The sequence below is a fragment of the Zootoca vivipara genome, chromosome 8 (genome assembly GCF_965207765.1).
Source record: "Zootoca vivipara chromosome 8, rZooViv2.hap1.1, whole genome shotgun sequence".
NCBI lineage: Eukaryota > Metazoa > Chordata > Lepidosauria > Squamata > Lacertidae > Zootoca > Zootoca vivipara.
The window spans coordinates 26,855,443-26,874,366 of NC_142591.1; the positions used below are offsets into that span (position 1 = coordinate 26,855,443).

Consider the following 18,924-nt stretch of genomic DNA (forward strand, 5'->3'; position numbering starts at 1 on the left):
GGCATTCCATCTCACAATAGGCAGCAAATTTTCTTAGTGCTCTTCTAAGTCTTATAGGGGTTCTGGATAGTATTACGTAAAGCTGAGTAGTGATGTGCCGGTTGCTAACTTTGGAGGGTGGAAGTTGAGGTTATGGAGAGTGGTTACCATGTTGTTTAAATAAAAATTAAATAATAAAGGGGCCAAAAGGCATCCTTGCCTAACACCCTTAAATGGTTTTTTTTTAAAATTATTTTTAATTAACAACCACCCACACCCTTAAATGTTTTGATGGGATCTGTTAAGTCCCCCAGCCGGCTGCACCTGACTCTGAGGGCCGTGTTTGAATGTACTACCTGAATTAAATATAGTAGCCTTCTATTGATGGTAGTGGCCGGAAGCTTGTCCCAGGGGCTGGTTCTGGGGACTGAGTCAAAGGCTGCTTTTAGATCAACAAAGGCTGCATATAGTGAGGCCTGCCCCCCTGAGTTATATTTTTCTATAAGGTGTTGTAGCGTTAGGCAGTGATCTAACGTGGACCTGCCGGGTCTAAAACCGGCTTGCAATTCTCGGCAGTGTTAGACTTTACTGGTTTTGATTTTGGTCTAACGAACTTGTGTGTTTCTATGAGCGGTAAAGGGTCACCGGACTCTTCAAAGAGATGGATCACCAGCAGTCCAGCCTTTTGAAGCTTGTCTTTATTAGCTAAAATTTGTTTGGTTGTAGACCAGTCCCTAAAAGTCACCACGGCTCTATTTTGGACCTTGACACTTTAGAAAAGGTCTTAAGTTCATATTTTGCTGAACTGAAGTTGTTAAGTGAAGCAAACAAGGATGCAATGCTTTCCTAATTTTAACTAGTGATTTAAGTCTTTAGTCTTAAGGGTAAACTCAAATGCCATCAACAAAAATTCTTAGAACTACAGAAGAGTTTGTTATGATGCTTTAAGGATGTTATTATGTTAATAAACAAACTTGCCTGTTGCAACTACCTTTTGGGAAGGGAGTTCATCAGCTATATTGTATGTGTGTGCGGTATATTAATCAGAGGAGACCAAGAAAACATGTAACTGAAGGTGTGTCAGATGAACAAAATGGAATGTAAGTAGACTAGGTAAAAACTTGGATTGTTTTAAGCTTCAGTAGGACACTATTTTTTTCTTAATTTTTCCTTTTAAACATTTTGTTTTTTAGCTTGTATTTGTTCTAATAATATCAAAAATAGGAAGGCTGCTAAGAAGTACTTCTAATAATAGTCACTCTACTAGGGACAACTTGTTTACAAGTTGCCCTGATGCTAAAAATCCTTTCTGAATGCAAGTATTTTAGAATATTTTGGGGATCTTTCTCCTTACCCTATAGGAATATCTTTTTTTTATTAAACAAATTTAACAAAACATACCATCAATCAATATAGCCAATTACATTTCCCCCCTTTTTATACCCTCCCCTCCCTCCCTCCCAAGACTTCCCTCAGCCCCCCCCCCCGGTTTGTTTACATATGTTGTTCTCTGCATGTTATAAAATTGTACATATCCTTGCCTTATATATGCTATGTTCTACTATGTTTATTCAAAACCTGCCAAGGAGTCCAAATCCTTTTGTTGTCTTTTCACGATTGTCCTTCTCTCGTAGTTTGTATGTTAACTTTGCCAGTTCCGCATAGCTCATCAATTTTTCTTGCCATTGTTCTTTCATTGGGGCTTCCTCCTTCTTCAATCCTTGTGCTAACAAGACTCTTGCCGCTGTTGTAGCATACATGAATATGTTCTTCATTTTCCTTGGCAGGTTTTGTCCCAAAATTCCTAATAAAAATGCATTGGTTTTTTTTACAAATGTTCTTTTAAACATTTTTTTCAATTCATTATATATCATCTCTCAAAATTTTTTTGACTTCTCTACATTCCATCCTATAGGAATACCTTATGCTCACCAATAAGGTCTTCATCAGAAGTCTGTCAGTTTAGATTCTAACTTTACATTTGCTAAATTTCAAACCCATTACATCCCAAAGGCTTGCTTCCATGTACACCAGTATTTATTGAAGCAATCTTGTTTGCCAGGTAAAATTTGGAGGTGCCCGTTGTTTCTGGCTTTTGGTGTTTGTCTGCATAGCCAGAGGCAAATCATTATCCCTTAGCCTCCATTCCAATTTACAGAATTAAAACAATAATACTGTGGTACCTTGGGTTAAGAACTTAATTAGTTCTGGAGGTCCGTTCTCAACCTGAAACTGTTCTTAACCTGAGGTACCACTTTTGCTAATGGGGCCTCCCACTGCCGCCACGCCACCTGTGCGTGATTTCTGTTCTCATCCTGAAGCAAAGTTCTTAACCCGAGGTACTATTTCTGGGTTAGCGGAGACTGTAGCCTGAAGTGCCTGTAACCTGAAGCATTTGTAACCCAAGGTACCACTGTATTCTATCTCTTGCTAATGTTAAGGTTAAGAAAGGGTAAATTCTGCTACATATTAAAAAGTTCTTGCACATTCTTCAAGATTCTGTGAGGTATATAATCCTGATTATAGCCTAAGCCTTTTGTCTTAAAATCATGAAAACATCATAGCATTTATAGTATGGAATCATTCAGACCAATTTATATAAATACCCAGTTATTCGAAATATTGCTTTCAGTGTGTTCTGTAAATATATACTGTACTTGAGTGTTAATAAGAAATTTTTGTACAATGATTCTTATTTGAAATAGAAGTGAAGATTTTCTGCTGTCATTTCCCCCATCTATTCATTTTCCGCTTCATTCGCACTTTTCCTTTTTTTATATATGAAAATACTGGCTGAGCTGAAGGAAAGCAAATTTCTCAGATTTTCCATTTGTACGTCCTAGGATATTGTGCAAAATTTTCTTGCTAAAGCCTATACCCAATATTTGTTAGCTTTCTTATTGATTTTTGCAGATCTTGCAGTATTTTTTGTTTTGTTTTGCTGTTTCTTGGGTCTAAAGATAACTGCTGAGTTAATGAAATCTAACTGTCCGAAAAGGTTCTGACTGAAGTACACAGTTGTACCGACTAATCCCTGAGACTGAACAAATGACTAAGTGTATTGGTCTGTAAGGTCAAATATAAACGGCAGAGTAGTGCAGTACCTTAAAAGGTAAAGGGGTAAAGGGGCCCCTGACCATCAGGTCCAGAGTAGTGCAGTACCTTAAAGACTACCAAATTCATTATGGCACAAGCTTATGTGGACTAGACTCCATGACATCAGATGCATAAAGTGTAGTCATAAGCTGGCAGTTATATATACATGTGGGTGTAAACGGAAACATGGAGTGAAATAGCAATGGAATATGAAAAGTGCAGACTGATTAAATATATTAGAAATTGAGTGTACAGTGCACCGTCATCTTTTCTAACAGCCATTGTATAGACGTAGTAGACAGCCTTTTTTATTACATGCTATTTGCATCTGACAGAATGCAAATATTTTATTAAATGATTGATGGATTGATTAAATTTGTCAGTTGCTTTTTTTTTGCCCAGGGCAAGCCAAAGCGACTTTCAACCAACCAAATAGAGTAAAAGTGAGAATTCCTGCTGCTTTGGTCATTCAGGAATCAGGAAGTTATCCTATCTTCAGTTAGTCCTCACTTTAGAATGTGATGTTACTATATCTGCATTTAAAAAAAACCCAGTCATGTCCTTTTGTATGTATGCATTTTGATATGTATGTACTGATTTGCATTTATTTATTTAATGGTAACTATTTGGGCTGCTGAGATAGAAGCTAAGAGAAACTGTTAAAATGCTACCTACTTTGGTGGTATCTTTGCTCAACACCTACTCTGACTCTGTCTTCAACCGAAAGGATACCTGCTGATAGCAGAATAAACGAGGCAAGGAGGGAGCTGCAGCCAAAGATATGAGAAGAGAGGTGGTAAGGGAACACCTAGCTGCTTTCAGTAAATTCAGACCTCCAGGGCCTGTTGAGCTGCACCCAACAGTACAAAAGGACCTTTCAGAAGTAATCTCTGAGAATTTTTAGAGAATGAGTGAGATCCCTGCAGACTGGAGGCAGGCAAATGTCCCCATTTTCAAAAAGGGAGAAAAAGAAGACCTAGGTAACTACCGACTGGTGAGTTTGACATCAATACCAGGAAAGGTCTTAGAACAGATAATTTACTAGTCGGTCTGTGAGCACTTAGAGAAGGATGCATGGGTGTAGTCAGGGTGGTGGTGGCAGGTGCCCCCCTAAATCAAGTAAATAAATAAAAAAGCCCTTTTTATTTTAATTTCCTTTTTTTCTTTTTTTTCTTTGTTTTATTCCTTTCCTTTCTTCTCTTTTTTCTTTTCCCCTTGGTGTCCTCTGCTTTGGACTGTTATTGGGGTCCAAGGATTACACAGACAGGAAGGTGATAGATGGTTGGTGAAAGGACCCTGAGTGAGAGGCAGGGAAGTGAAGATCTCTCAGGATGCAGAAGAAAGGACAAGGGTTAAGAACTGCCTTTGAGAGAGGACTCTGTCTTTTTTCCTTTTCTGTTTCTTTTTTTTTTTAAGATAAGGTTTTTTATCCTATTGTATTCTGAAAAAGCTTTAATAAAATCTTATTTTAAAAGAGAGAGAATTGGACCCAAAGTAATGAAATTGATTTCAGTAGGCACAAATGTAAGGTTCTACACTTAGGAAGAACCTGCTGCACAAATATAAGATGGGGGACAACTGGCTTGCCACAAGTACATGTGAAAAGGATCTAGGGGTCTTAGTAGGCCACAAGCTTAACTTTAGTCAGCAGTGTGATGCTGCAGCGAAAAAGTGAATGCAGTTCTAGGCTGCATCAACAAGTATAGTGTCACAATAAAGGGAAGTCATAGTCCTGCTCTATTCTGCCTTGCTCAAACCACAGCTGGAATACTGTGTCCAGTTCTGGGCACCACAATTTAAGAAGGATATTGACAAGCTGGAATGTGTGCAGAAGAGGGTAACAAAGATTATCAAGGGTCTGGAAACCAAGCCTTACCAGGAACGGTTGAGGGAGTTGGGTATGTTTAACCTGGGAAAGAGATGAGATATGATAGCCATCTTCAAATATTTCAAGGCCTGTCACATGGGCGATGGAGTAAGCTTGTTTTCTCCTGCTCTGAAGGGTGGGACCTAAACCAAGGGCTTCAAGTTATAAGAAAGGAGATTCTGACTAAACATCAAGAAGAACAGACTCTCCTCCATTAGAGGTTTGCGATTCCTGCATTGCAAGGGGTTGGACTAGATTACCCTCAGCGTCCCTTCCAGATCCTACAATTGTATGTTTCCACCAGAACATTGTTAATATGCATTTATTGGTGAATATGCCCATTATTGGTGACTAATTCATTGCAGTCGTTCAGAATTTAATTTCACTGTAGCACAAATCTCTCCAGTATAGTTATTATAAATTTAATACACCTACGGCCTGGGAGGCTGGATGCACAAAGGCCAATCTGTTCAGGATGCCTGGTGGTGATGCTGGTGTTCTCCTCAGCTAGGATGGCTCCTTTTGGAAGAGAACAGGGTAGCAGTGTTGTCATTTTGCATGGTACTGTACTCTCATCTCTTGAGAAGCAGTGTGCTGTCTGCTTTGGGGTTGAGTGGAAGCATTTGCAGTGGCTCAGAAGCATCTGTGGCATTGAGATTAGTGTCTGGCAGGCTGGAAATGATGTGCAAGTCTCTACAGTGCATATTTTGTTTCCTTTGGTAGAAGCACTGTCCATGCTAAAAGCAGCAGGAGGGATTGTTGCGCCACTTGTAATCTGGGTAGTGCTATTCCCCGAACAAAATAAAAGGCTGCCCCTTTTTGTGGGCATGGTGCTGTCTAGACTAAAGATACTGATCCTGGATTGGCTGAACTCTTCACTGTGTACCAAAGGAAGGACTGTGGAATGGGTTGCAAAAATCGTCTGAAGGATTAGGCGTGCCAGTGGGCCGTTATTTGATCAGTATGCCAAACAGGGTTTTTTTGGTCACGTTACTTGGCCAGTCTTGCTTCTAGAAATTAACGTTTCTTTAGCATCGTTAACACTCGGCTAAAAGAGAACATGTATATTGCAAAAGCTGGAAAAAAAGTCATGACATGGGGAAATACCGGTATATATATATGTATACTGGCAGCCTATATAGACAAGGGCTTTAAAAAAAATGGTTGTTTAATATTAAAGCTAGGGAGGCTCTTTTTGGCAGTCTGATTCCAGTATAAACATATTTCAGTTTTGGAGTGAACATACTGTGGAACATCTTGATGCAACCCCATCTGTGCTTGCAATGGATCAGGTCTAGGCTCTATTGCAAAATCTGTGCTTCAGTCTGGAGGGAAATATTTAGTCCTGTTAGGATCAATATTTTTATTTCATATATTGACATGTGTGTACTGTTTTCATAGAGCCTTTTCAGGCCAGATCTCAGGACCCAGAAGAATGTGTGTGAAGAGGCAACGTAAGGGCTGGGAAGAACTGGATGTCTCTTTCACCACTATGAATGAATAATAGCACCCCAATGGGAAGGATAGAGCTGAGATGCAGGGCTAAAACAGGAGCAGGGTTGTTGTTTTGTTTTTTTAAAAAAAACACAGGTTCATTTTACCAAGAGCTCCAAGCACTTCATGGGCACTACTGGAGTGTTAAACACGTTGCTGACGTGTATAACAGTGTTGTCATCCTGGAGAGCTGCAGCTGAGAGGCGTAGTGGCTTCCCTGAGATCAGTGGTGCATGTCTGAGCAGAGACACAGGATGAGTATTTCTAGTCCTCATTCATGCTCCTAGCCACTACCTCACATCAATTCTTATGTAAGTTGTCCTGGACTGGATACTTTAATGTTAACGCTTCATGCATTCTTTTAAATTTCTATATGTGGAGGGCTCTTTTCCTCCAAAAGACAATGCCAAGGTCAACTGGGACTGTGAAACATTTAAATGTGCCAGTGGTCCAGAATTTAGGAGGGGTTGTTAATCTCATAGGTAGTTAGTGGGTAGAGAATATTTATTAGCGGAACTCCAATGCTAAATATTTTTAACTTGTAAAATGAGTTTCACATGGGGTTCTGTATTAGTCTTTTGCAGCAAAAACAACTTAGTATTTTGACATCCTAAATACTGATATATATATTTCTTGCATAAGCTTTTGTAAACTAGTGAGATGCTGTAGTCTATGAAATTTTTTGCCACAATAAATATGCAAGCCTTTTAGGTTCTGTAACAAAATATTATATAAATGAGAGGATCTTTTTCCCCTACAGGTGTTGTGTCAAAGCAGTTGTGCCTGTAGTGCTATTGATCTCCCAAAATATCTGCATGTGTCTTGTATGATGTATAGAGTCAGTTTTGCAAAGTGTGATGGTCACTGTAGGACTTGTGCCCCCAATAATAGATTGGTAGCTTGAAGTCTTGCAGGCTAGCCCTATGACTCTTTGTGGATTTGTTGCATAAGCTGTATATCTCTCAAAGCTGCGTACAATTTGTCTCAAAGACCTTCTGTTTTCCACTGAAATTTTGTTATGAAATGAGGTATAATATTAAACAGTCCGTGGTTTTATTAATCAAGAACACTGGGGAAAGAGTTAAAAAGCATTTGCAAAATTTTAACAAGGTGGTTTCTTTTTGCAGTTCATGCCTCATGAGAATCGTAAAGGCTTTGTTGGTAGTGAAGCTGGAGAAATAATGAGTAACACTTTCCCTGAGAATTGGAAAAAGTACATTCTGAGAATAAATTTAAATTTCCCAAGTAACTTCCTGACCAATAATAGTTTATGGGTTTTTTTTTAAAATGAAAACTTGGAAAATCGAGAGTCCAAAAGCTTCATTGAGGCTCAAAGAAAGCACCTCAAGTTCCTTTCTAACAGTCATTTTATTGGAGAGAATCAATAAGTATGTATATTTTGAGATCACCCTGAATATTCAAGGAAAACTTTGTACTAGTAGAAACTCTTTGCGTTGGGTGGCTTGGAGAATTATAGCACAGTGGTCCTGTTTTGAATTGGGAATATAGGATTGAAAAGCAGGGAGCAAAGGAAAGCCCTCATTCCAAAATGGGAAAGCCGAAATAATCAGTGTTTCAGTTCCAGCATTAATGTGGTAGAGCAAAAGAAGTCTGTGCTATCCAAAACCCTACAAACACTTGCTTCTTGTTTTGTATCTTCTCAGAAATGAGAGGAATGAAGAGGAAGCCCTTGAAAAGAACAGAAGGGAGAGGTGCCACTTAAAGGCCTGTCTGCAGTTGAGGAAAGAATATGCTTTTGCATTAGGATGGTGTTTGTTCCAGACTGTAGATCCGCAATATCCTAATGTATGTCATTCCAGAAAAGGTTAACTATCTGTAAACAACTCTGGGCAACAGTCTCACAGTCTGCTGCTATGCTTTTTAGCAACAGCAGAACAAACCTATGTTTGCTGTGCTGCTGCTTAAGCAGCTTCTAAGGGAGGGATGGATTTTCAGTGGCCTGAATGCAGCCTGTGGGGCTTGCCAGTCTGGTCCCACAGCCTCCCCTCCTTGTTGCTTCTCCGTGCCCCCCCCTAATAGCAATAAAGCTTTCATTCCTAAATGCTATGTGGGAAAGGTGTTGCACCCCAGATAGTTGCTACCGGTATCCTCTGCAACTGGGGAGGGAAGGGTTAACCTTTCCCAGTTGCATTCTCCATCAGAATCATCCCACCTCCAACAACCAGAATTGATTATGGAGCTTCTCTCTATTTTGTCCTTTTAAAAAATAAATAAATGCAATATTCCTAGGTACAATATACTGTAGTTTAAGGGCAGCACTGGGCCTAAAGATTATGGAGAATTCTATAATCTCCATAGGAAGGGGTTAGATTCCATATTAGATTGTCTGTGTCTGCCAATTCATTTTTTAATTGGGTCATTGTGTCTGAGACAAACAAAGTTCTAGAGGGCAAAATTGTTGTTTAGTCGTTTAGTCGTGTCCGACTCTTCGTGACCCCATGGACCATAGCACGCCAGGCACTCCTGTCTTGCACTGCCTCCCGCAGTTTGGTCAAACTCATGTTGGTAGCTTCGAGAGCACTGTCCAACCATCTCGTCCTCTGTCGTCCCCTTCTCCTTGTGCCCTCAACATCAGGGTCTTTTCCAGGGAGTCTTCTCATGATGTGGCCAAAGTATTGGAGCCTCAGCTTCACGATCTGTCCTTCCAGTGAGCACTCAGGGCTGATTTCCTTCAGAATGGATAGGTTTGATCTTCTTGCAGTCCATGGGACTCTCAAGAGTCTTCTCCAGCACCATAATTCAAAAGCATCAATTCTTCGGTGATCAGCCTTCTTTATGGTCCAGCTCTCACTTCCATGAGGAAGTGTAAAGTGCTTGTATAGGTCCCTGGTGCTCATGTTCTCCCATGCCCTGGCATACACGCATAGGGAAAATGTCATGTGCTGCTATTAAAATCTTTGTTTGCAGATTTGACCCCCTAACTTGTGGAAAAGCTGTGATTGGCCATGGGATTGCATTGGGCCATCTCTCAATTCTTGAGAAAACAGAATATGTGTTTGTGTGTGTGTGTATGACTGTATGTAAGTATGTATGTATTTATTTATCAATCAATCAATCAATCATACTGCCCTTCATCAAAAGATCTCAGAGTGGTTCACAGAATAAAATACAAGATACAACACAAGTAAACAATTAAACCCAAACCAAAAGGATACAAAACAAATTATTGACTTTTAATTCATTGAGATGAAGGATGTTTTTGTTTTTTTGTCTTTTGTCTTGTTTGCTTAAGCCTTTTTTTGTATACATATCTGGAATTGGCACTTTCATGGTGCTAAATGTGGGCCTTAGTACAAAAAATAGAAATCTAGTCAGGGCTAATTTAAATATTGCTGACAACTCTGATGTGTATTCCATTTAAAGGTCAGAATCAGGACCATGGAACCATAGAATTGTAGAATTGGAAGGGACCACAGTGATCATCTAGTCCAACTCTCCGCAGTGCAGGAATCTTTTGCCTAGTGTGGAGCTTGCTAAGGGTTTTAAGATTAGCTGTGGGGACAACTGGAGCTACTCCAGCAAATGCACAGAGACTCAGATAGCCAGGAGACATCTTCATTCAGCAAGACATGACCGCCATAGCTGCCAAGTCTCCCGTTTCCCCCGAGAAATCCCCGTTTTTCCAGCTGTTCCTAGCTGAAAAAACGGATTTTTTTTTGTTTTCCCCGGTTTATTCTGGCGCGACGGCCATTTTGGAACTGGGTGGAGCATGCTCAGAAGCGACTTTTGATGCTGCTTTGCCCAGTTCCAAAATGGCTGCAGTGCGACTTCCTGCGTGGCGGCCATTTTGGAACTGGGCAAAGCAGCATCAAAAGTCACTTCTGAGCATGCTCCGCCCAGTTCCAAAATGGCGGCAGCGCTACTTCCGGCCTGCTATTTCCACCCGGTCCCTTATTTCTCTGACAGCAACTTGGCAGGTATGATGACCGCTCAATCAAGGGGACTCTGAAACAAGGACTCCTCATGGAAAGAAATGTGTTACTCATCTCAGCAGGTCTTAACATGGGCTGAACCTCTTAACTAGCTTGCCCTGCAAGGATCCTAGTCCCCATTCAGGGTTAAAAACTAGCAGGGCGACACAGGCATTTTGTGCCTAAAGATTCTCTATTTGCGATCACCTCAAAAAGTTTGGGTGCCATTTTTTTTTTTGCACCTGGCTGACACTCAAGGATTACTGAAATGTGTATGTTTCGAAGCCTGGAAGTATATGTTAAGGATAGACAATATGTTAAGGCGTTTAACAATAAAGAGTAGAGTGTTTTGAATACTGAAGTATGGTAGCAATATTTTTATTGTAAACACCGAATTAAATATTTATTAACATTTTCTGTTAAAAATGTGATATTAACAATGTGTCATTTATGTGAATTGTGTATTAGTTCATGCTTATCAAATTAATAAAAGTACTGCTGACCCCCCCCCCCCCCATGGCAACTAGACCAGTTGCAGAGAACATGGAGCATGCTAAGGGCCCCAAGTTCAGTTCCCATAATTTGCCATTGAAAAGAATCAGGCAGTAGTTGATGGGAGAGCTGAAGATGATGAACAGTCAATGGCAGTCAGTTGCATACTCTAATAGGGAGGAAAGACAACTGCACAATGCAGTTCCTTATACTCCTAATTATGTTCTTTTATCAGAGATTCTGTTTCTGTTATTCTCCACCCCCCACCCCTGTATATTTTCTGGAATCTGCTTTTTGCATTCTCTTCCTTTTTCTGCCTCGTTCTCTGTCTTTGCTTAGCAACTACTCATACGTCCTTAGGGAGGCTCACCTCACAGTTTAAGAAACAGGCAGCTAGATACAGTCATGGACTTGTACCTGCATGTTAATTTGAATCCTGCGTTTCTAGTAAACACTGCTGCAAATGTGTCTCTTGAGCCAGTACTATAACTAATCAGTGTTCTCTCCCTCAGGCTTTAGAAACTCAACACTGACAATAGTAACAAAGACAGTTTAGGATGGCAAGGTGGGGGAGAGTCTTTTCTAAATGAAAGGCTCTTGGCATTTTTGAGAAATTATCCAAATTTTGTCTCTAAATATCTAGTTCCTCTTGAATCAAATAGTTGATTCCGTTCCATTATAAATGAAGTGTGGGTTCCCAGAACACTTATTAAACTATGCTGATAAACAGCAAATACTAAAAATCAAAGGGATAGGAGGAATATGCAAGAATTCAGGGCAGGAGTAGCCAGTGTGGTGCCAGATGTTGTGGGCCAGAATCTCAAGAGTTGGTTCAGTCAGTAGAGCATGAGACCCTTAATCTCAGGGTCATGGGTTTGAGCCCCATGTTGCACAAAAGATTCCTGCATTGCAGGTGGTTGGACTAGTAGACCTTCATGGTCCCTGCAACGGCACTTTCCCCCTGGCGCAGTTGGGCCCGCCCCCACTTAAATATAGTGCACCCACCTCACAGAACACCAATTCCACGAATTCCTACAAACTACCCCAGATTATCTTGTGGGTGACTTGTATGAGGGAAAACTTAATAATTTGGAGTCTCAGGCAGGATTTGTTCAAATAAACAAGAATGATTTTATTAAATAAAGGAAGTTTATGACACAAAATGGGTAAAACATAAGATACTTCAGATTATAATGTTATTTCACTTCAGTTCTTTCTCAGTTGTTGCATAGCTGTTGCCACTTAATACTTTGGTTCTTAAACAAGGTGGTATTTTCTGTCAGTTACACACCCCTTTGACAACCCTACTCCTGAGGTACTCCAAGTAACAAACACAAGGGATCACCATATCCCTCTTAATTGGTTTGGGAGTCTTTTTGTAGAAGAATCTCTCCCCTCCTGACTGGAATGAGACCTAGGTAGACTGTATCTTTCCCGATTCTACTTCTCTTGGGTCAGCCTCAGCCTCCTAGTTAATTCCTGGGCTATTACTCTTACTGGACACCATACACTGTCCTTCACACTAAGCTCAGAGACTCCTTTTTCTAACTTGTGATATATTCCTCAAAGTGGATTTTTCTACCCAGAACCAACTCTCTCCTCCCACTCCCTATCTCCCAACCTATTCTCCCAACCTCTATCCCAATCTACAAAATTGTCTCTCCAATCCTCTTATTTTCAACCCCCTCTCCAATCATAAGCTGCTGTTCATTAACCATTTGCTATGATTCTATGAAGTCCCATCCTTCCTGACATTGGATATGCTGCCAGGGACTAATGAGAACTGTTGTCCACAACTTCTAGAGGGCTTGTGGACATTTCCTCTCAGCTGTTAAGGTAAAACAGATGCAAAGTCAAAACACCACATCTTGGGGCTGAAAGAGTGTGTGTGTGTGTGCTTGCTTATAGCTGAGCTGAGTTGCATGCACAGACATTTGTATGACTGTCCTCTCCGTTCCTTGGATAATGCCTGTGTGTGTGTGTGTAAGTAAGAGAGAGCATTTCCCCACATTACACTTTTGGGTTAGATCCGAGTTGCTCCTCTGTACTTGCAAAGGGTGGTGGTGGTTCTGACAACTTCACCTCCACCTGCAGGTCCCCACGGTAAACCCTTCACCATTTTCAAGAGTCCCCTAGGAGCAGATGGGGCAGGGTGCCATAGAGAGAGGGGGAAGCAGGGAAGGCATGTTGCATGAATGTGAACTCTGTTCTGTTTGTGGAAGGAAGGAAAGTTGAGATGCAAGCCATTGTCTTTGGCTTAAAACAAAAACATCCTCAGTGTTAATATTTTTAGATGTACAAGACCAATTTGGTTTGCTCCTTAATATGTTACTCGTTTTACGTGTTTTGAGATCCTAGTTGGATTTTCTCTCTCTCAAGACTCATTTAAGTATTGCTTTCTAAATGGTGACCTTCGCCTGCCATTTAAGCACAGTCATTACAGTTTTCTTCCTTTTAAAATATGATTCCTAGCTGAAGTAGTGGAACTTCCCTGACCTTTTCTTCAGAAGCTTATGCAACAGGAACTTTGTAGCAAAGCAAACAGAGGAATGAGGGGAAGGGAGGAGAAAATCTCATTTAACTTTGCTCTTTGCATTTTTCCCGATGTTGTGACCCCTTACATACCAGCTGGTGGGTTTCCCAAGATTTCTCTTTTCTCTTTGCCTTGAGACCTCCTAGCCTGAGTTTTTGGGTCCATGTGTGCCTTTTTGTGCCTTATTTAGGGAGATAAAAATCTGCCAACCACTTTGAGACTATGCGTAGCAATGCTGCAGCAGTTCTTCCTTCCATCAGCAGGTTTCCAGATCCCACAAGACTAGGATGATAAAATCTGGAGAGACCTGGATAATTTAAATATTTATGCTCCAGCCATGATCTATGGCTTGGGTGACTAACCTTTGGCTCTGCTGATGTTGTTGGACTACAACTCCCATCATTTCTGTCCATTGATGATGTTGACTGGGGCTGATGGAAGTTGGAGTCCAATAACACCTGAAGGGACACAGGTTAGCTATCCCTGATCTAAGGGGAATTTTATGGTAGATGTATTAAGGATTTATTGGAGAGTACTTTCTGCGATTTTATGGAGAGTACTCTCTGGGGTTTTTATATTGTTGTAGGTATGAACATTTTATTAGAAGGTACATTCATGAACTCCTACATACACTAGCAACGTAGGAGTTTTGTGTAGAAATGCAATTGAAGGATATGGGGGTCCCATAATAATATTACAGGTGAAACTCGGAAAATTAGAATATCGCCGAAAAGTGCATTTATTTCAGTAACGCAACTTAAAAGGTGAAACCAATATATGAGATAGATGCATGACATGCAAAGCAAGATATGTCAAGCCTTTATTTGTTGTAATTATTTGTTGTTAGGCGGGTCAATTATAAATGGAATGTAATTAATGAAATGTAATAGCGATGTTTATTTTTGTTTATTTTTGTATTTTTGTAATTATTTGTTTTATTACTGTGGAATTTCCAAAAGAAAGCTTTGTAAAAATTAAAATTAAAATAAAATAATAAGTTGCATTACTGAAATAAATGCACTTTTCGACGATATTCTAATTTTCCGAGTTTCACCTGTATATTCCCTTCATTGGCTGTTTCTCTTAGGCAGTGTTGCTCACAGTGGTGAATTGCTTCCTACCCCGTAGATGAGGATCCTGTGGCAGTCTTCCAGATGTTGTTTGATTCCTATCAGCCACAGTGAGCATAGTTAGTGGTCAGCAATGACTGGAGTTGTTGTCCAAAAACATTTGACAGGCCACCATTACTTCACTACCTTAACTGCTGTGCGAATAGCATACCCATAACATACACTGACCCTTTCCTATTTGTTTCATTGTTCCACAGCAGCGCTCCATAATCTATTCATGTTTGCATACATGTCTGTATGTATGGCTCTATTTAGTCTCCTGGTTCAAAAGTTTATGTATTGGACTTCTGTACCATTTTTATTTTAAAAATGTCCAGGGTAGTTTACGAAGTAATAATAGAAATACTGTACAATAAAACAAAACAAAACTGTAGTGTAAAAGGACCAAGTGAGAAACTCCTTGGGTGATAAAGCCCAGGGGAAATAAATTAAAAAAATCTGTACCTGGCCCTAAAAAGACATCAAAGTAGGTGTTGGGTGATGTTCCCCAGGGAGAGTTCCACAAATGGGATGACACAACAGAAGAGGCTTTCTCCCTGATCACAAGGGCACCCAGAGAAGGACCTCTCCAGCTTGATGTAGAAGCAGACAGACCTTTAGGTACCTGGATCCCAAGCCACTTAGGGATTTTAAGGGTAAACAGCAGTGCTTTGAAACGAGCTTGTGGAGTTATTTAAGCATAAGTTAAATACCATATATGTTCCCAACAGCTAATCCAATCTCAGGTAGTACAAAATGCAACTGCTAAAATGCTGCCTATAGCTTCTAGGCAATCTTCAACTGAAGTCCCATGGTAATCATGTGTGGAGGTTAGCATGACCAATGATACCACCCTTTGCCATGCTGGGGGAAAGGCAGAAAATAAGGGAAAGCATGTCAGTGGGGTTTTTTAAAGATTACTTTATAGGGGTAATTACTTTTCAGAAGTGCAGTCTCTAGGGTTTTATTAGATAAATCTATTTTGTGTCCATTTTAAAAAAAATGTATTTGTTGTGAATTGATGGTCTCTTTTGATAGCACAGCTGAAAATGTTCTCATGTGGGCAGTTTTTCATAACTAGGTGACTTTAGACAGATCAGCACCTCATGGGATTCTGAATAGAACTGCAAAGAAAGCACATCAGGATGAGTGTATTTGTGGTTTTATAGAGCTGTTGCTTGCCTCTATAGTTTTCTTTAATTGCTTAAAGACTGAGCAGTTTGAAAGTGTTTGAAAAGATTCTGACTTCATTTGCATGCTTTGTTCATAGCTGCCTTGGGAGAATTACAGAAATGCTATCTTTAATGCCTAACCTAGTTCTTCTGATTTTTCATCACTGCCTTGGGCAACTGGAAGGTCCAGCCTGCATCCTGTATAGTAGAGCTAAGACAAAACTGTATTTGGTTTTTTAGGCTTTGTTTTTGAAAAACATCCCCCATGACATCTGTCCAGTTTCTGAACACGTGAGCCCCCCCCAAAATTGATTCTAAAGACACCTGGGAACTCTGTAGTCCTTGAACAGTCCCATAAGAGCCAATAAAAACTGTGATTTTTGAACCGCTCAGACCAAGCTTGGACAAGTTTTCAACCTGACTTAACCATAATTTAAGCAGAGTACTTTATAGACTCTTTATGTGTCTGGCTACAAGTCCATGCAATTGTAGGAAGTTTGGGTGATCTGGGAGAGGGAGTTACAGAAAGGGACTCTGCCTAAACTTTAGCTCTGTTATATCAGGAAACTAGTCTGAGCTTGGTTAGGCAAGCTCAGGGATTGCACAGATCCTTTATTGAACTGAACCCTTTGGGACTGTTTAGTTCCCTGGAACCTTAAAATCTGGCCTTGGAAGCTATTGCAAAGCTCTCTCTCTCTCTCTCTCTCTCTCTCTCTCTCTCTCTCTCTCTCTCTCTCTCTCTCTCTCTCTCTCTCACACACACACACACACACACACACACACACACACCATTTATTGTTTTTTGTAAGTCACCCAGATAAATTAACATTATGGGCAGCATGCAGATGTCTGAGATGGGTATAGAAATATACTAGGTTGCTTCTGCATACTTCCACTGTGGTACAAGTTTTCCCTTTCTGTTGTAATATACTGAATTTACTCTGTATGTGGAGCTATAATACTGAGTTTGTACCTAATTTTATTTGGAAAGTGCAAAATCTCTCTTGGGAGCCTGAGCAGACTTCCCCCCTCCGACATTGTAGTAGCTTGATCTGAAAACTGAAGCATTTTACAAGTTGACAAAGTAGGTCGCTTCTTTTCAGGGTTTACTTTCCCAATCCTTCCCCAAGTTCAGTCAGTAAGAGTATGAGCTAGGATATGCTACTGTTCTTCTTGGCTCCATCTTGGGCATTCATTAAACCTGTACTTAAAATGGCTTTGTTTGCTGTGGGTACTGAATCTTAGTAGCAGACTATTTCTTTCTTCACACCGCTGCAGTATTTTTACCAAACTCAGTGCTAGGAATATGAACAAAGCTGATTCCTGAGACAACTAAGCACCAACATTCTGGGAAGCTGTAGGCTAGAGCCAGGATTACTGGTGGTCAACAAATGAGAGAGAGGCAGTAGTGATAGTGAAGCCACCATAGGATTTTTTTCGGTGACCATTCATCTGAATCCATTGTCACATTGTAGGTGTCTGGCAAGACTCTAGCTTGTCATCTCCTGGTTTATCCCAGCCAGCTAGGATATGGACTGTGATTTCATCACATTACTGTGTACAAATAAAAATAAAAAATCCTTCCAGTAGCACCTTAGAGACCAACTAAGTTTGTCATAGGTATGAGCTTTCGTGTGCATGCACACTTCTTCAGATACACTGAAACAGAAGTCACCAGGCCCTTATGTATAGTCAGAGGGTGGGTGGGGGGTGATGGGAAGTCTGGGGACTTCTTCTTCTTCTTCTTCTTCTTCTTCTTCTTCTTCTTCTTCTTCTTCTTCTTCTTCTTCTTCTTCTTCTTCTTCTTCTTTTTAAATTTTATTGCACAAAAGAAAATACATACATGTTGTTGTTGTTTAGTCGTGTCCGACTCTTCATGACCCCATGGACCATAGCACGCCAGGCTATACATATATATATACATACAATGTGACTTCTGTTTCAGTGTATCTGAAGAAGTGTGCATGCACACTTTTTAATTTTATTTTGACTGCGTCAGACCAACACGGCTACCTACCTACCTGTAACCATTACTGTGTACAGTCAGACTTGGAGCATTCCATGCAAATGGCTGCTTCCATATTGCATCTTTGCCACATATCATCAATTTTAGTTCTGCATAAATTCACCCAAAAGGTTTGTGTCATTGTGACTTGTATCTGAATGTAGGTGACACTTGTAACACTTTGAGTAAAAGGTTGTTGGCAAAACAATGCAAGTCAGGCTGTAGCACAATTCCTCACAAAGTACGTTTCCGAGCACAATTCAAAGTGTTGGTGCTGACCTTTAAATCCCTAAATGGCCTCGGTCCTGTATACCTGAAGGAGCGTCTTCACCTCCATCGTTCAGCCCGGACACAGGTCCAGCGCCAAGGGCCTTCTGACGGTTCCCTCGTTGCGAGATGTGAGGTTACAGGGAAACAGACAAAGGGCCTTCCGGGTAGTGACCCCCTCCCTGTGGAACGCCCTCCCATCAGATGTCAAGGAAATAAGCAGCTATCCTATTTTTAAAAGACATCTGAAGGCAGCCCTGTTTAGGGAAGTTTTTAATATTTAATGCTGTATTTTTAACACTCGACTGGGAGCCGCCCAGAGTGGCTGGGGAAACTCAGCCAGATGGGTGGGGTATAAATAATAAATTATTATTATATAATCAAGTAGGCATCACTCAGATGTTTTGAAACAAACAAAAAAGAATGCAATATCCAATGTGGTTATGATGCATGCAAATTGAGATTGTAAACTTTTTCAACTTAGTATGTGCCTGTGGGGTTGCTTTCTGGAAGACAGCTCTTAATAGCATTGAAGTCACTGACCAAACTTTGCAATCCACCCTTATAGGTTGTAACTTGCAATCTGTCAAATCAGTCATTTGCAAAATTCTTAGAATATGCTTCATAGGAACATAGAAGCTGCCTTAGAGCAAGTCTGACCCATAGTTCTTCTAGCTCACTGTTGCTTACTAGCCACAGTTATCCAGGGTTTCATAGAGGTCTTCCCCAGCCAGGAATCAAGCCTGACATCTTTTGAAAATAATGTATGTGCTCTATCTCTGAGCTTTAGCCATTTGCCAGTCTTCCTTGCATTTTGTATCTGCTTTTAAGGATCAGCCTGCATTTTACATCATTGTAAGAGCTTTGCAGAGTCTTTATTTCCATTATCTGTTGCTTATGTGAAACACCAGATAACTCTTTCTCCTGGGTATTAATGAAAAGCACTTGCTTAGATATTTATCACCGTGGTGCAATTTG

The 18,924-nt window shown here is 40.4% G+C and overlaps 1 protein-coding gene across 11 annotated transcripts in view; it reads left to right on the top strand.

Moving 5' to 3' along the window:
- Positions 1-18,924, top strand: part of HIVEP1 (HIVEP zinc finger 1) — a 91,221-nt gene that overhangs the window by 13,446 nt on the left and 58,851 nt on the right. The gene's annotated exons all lie outside the window — the stretch shown is intronic.